Here is a 1944-nt window from a genome sequence, read left to right as displayed (position 1 = left end):
ATGTACTAATCAAATTCTTTACAATTTGTATATAACTAAAAAACATAATGAAGATTTAAAAAATAAAAACATCAATAAATAGCTGGGCGTTGTGGCAGGTGCCTATAGACCCAGCTACGTGGGAGGCTGAGGCAAGAGAATCACTTGAGCCCAAGAGTTTGAGGTTGCTGTGAGTTGTGACGCCAAGGAACCCTACCAAGGGTGACATAGCAAAAGTCTGTCTCCAAAAAATAAATAAATAAATAAATAAAAATATCATAGGGTTCTTATGAAGCCAATTTGTAAACTGTCTAGACCTAGAAGACTCAATAAAACATAATTTCCACAGCTCAACTCCTCTCACCTCCTGAAGTTTCTTAAATTCCATCTTGAATTCAGTGAACAAAACCTAGAAAAGTTAAACATTTATTTTTCTGAAGGCCATAGTTATCAAGAAAGAGACAAACAAGGACAATAGAACTGAGCTTTTAAACCACTCTCCTCAAAACATACCAAAGAATTTAATCTGAAAAGAAAAAATTTCCATAAGTTTACTAATGCAAATCAAACCATTCAGAAAATTCACGGTGGAAGTTGCAATGTAAAATGATTAAATGATAATACCATCAAGTGAAAAGGAATTTGATACCTTAATCTTTGGACCATCAAGGCAAATTCCTGATTCAGGTCAGAGAACAATTTTCACTGGAAAAAAAACACAATACAAATATAATTAACCACTACAATTTATTTACAAATAAGGTAAAATATAACCTCCGTTTGTAAGGAAAGATAATTTTTGCTTTGAGAGTATACTGAGATAGATCAATGTAATCTAACTGATGTAGGTAGGTTGTCACCTCATACTTCACAGAATATTTTCAGAAGGAAAAACTTTCTGTTCGTATTCAAATGGATAAAGTGAACAAGTAAAGAAGAACAACAGTTTTACAGGTCAAAAGGTGCCATTTTAAAACCACAAAGATACATTGGGACCGCAGACGCTGGTAATGTGGCATCTGACGTTGCTTAACTTAATGACAAGTCAGTAAAATTTTACAAGTACCTAACTTGTCCATAGACGTGTGTAACTCTTGCATTTCCCAACAAGTACGTATAAGCACATAATTTAACCCTAGTATAGCACTTATACTGGACGACCATTTAATGAATACACATTCCTGAGAAAGAATTTCCGGGGGGGATTATTGCATTTCTATAGACTCCTTGTCTTACTTTAGACTACTTCGGAATCTATTTACGAAAAAGAGGAAGCACAGTTAACTTTAGAGAGAGAGAACTTTACAGCGATCTGCATAACTATTTTATCTCAACATTGCTGAGCAGCTGATGCTGCTGAATTTAAGACAAAATTCAAAACTTGAATGGTAAAAGCTGGTGTGTAAGAGATTGCCCAGCCGCCCCCCTCCCTCATCTTTGTCCTATCCAGTTTCTGCAGGCCACCTGGAAAGTCCCACGCCGGATGTCACTAAGCTCTCCTCAATCTTAACGGATCAAGACAAGCCCTTTGCTCGGCCTTGAACCGCTGCCGCTCGATCTCCCCTTCCGGCCCACATCCCCGCACCCTGTTCCGGGGCCCCGCGCACCGCGGCCGGAGGCCAGGTCCGGGTGGGCTGCCCCTCCCAAGGGCGCGCGGCCGGAGAGCGCCTGTGACTCACCGACCCGGGCCCTCGGCCAAACCGCCCGGCCTCACCCACGCCCCGCTCCCCGGGACTTGGTCTCTCAGCGCCCCCCAGAGGCCCAGGCCGCTTCACCGGGTAGGCTCCCTCCCCTACTACCCCGGCAGCTAACGGACCTGAGAGCCCAGTAGAGGGCAGGGGTCGGCCCGAGCGGAGACCCGGCCGCTGGCATGTCTGCCCCTCCCCCGCACCCCGGCTGCACGAGCATGCGCGCAGGGCCAGCCCGCGCCTGCGCGCTCCCGACGCCCCGCCGGCACGCGCCGCC

At 45.1% G+C, this 1944-nt stretch overlaps 1 long non-coding RNA gene across 1 annotated transcript in view; it reads right to left on the bottom strand.

Moving 5' to 3' along the window:
- The window catches only part of LOC111722535, a 5753-nt gene extending 4208 nt beyond the window's left edge, over positions 1-1545 (bottom strand). The window contains exons 1-2 of the long non-coding RNA XR_002771317.1: positions 1444-1545; positions 629-684 (exon numbers count right to left, since the gene is read on the bottom strand). This is a non-coding gene — a long non-coding RNA (uncharacterized LOC111722535). The remainder of the gene's footprint in view (positions 1-628; positions 685-1443) is intronic.
- Positions 1546-1944: the final 399 nt, after the last annotated feature.

This window comes from Otolemur garnettii, unplaced genomic scaffold (assembly GCF_000181295.1).
Source record: "Otolemur garnettii isolate 467f Iridium unplaced genomic scaffold, OtoGar3 scaffold00275, whole genome shotgun sequence".
Classification (NCBI taxonomy): Eukaryota; Metazoa; Chordata; class Mammalia; order Primates; family Galagidae; genus Otolemur; species Otolemur garnettii.
Note: the sequence above shows the minus strand (reverse complement) of the source record. Positions and strands in the feature narration are given on the sequence as shown.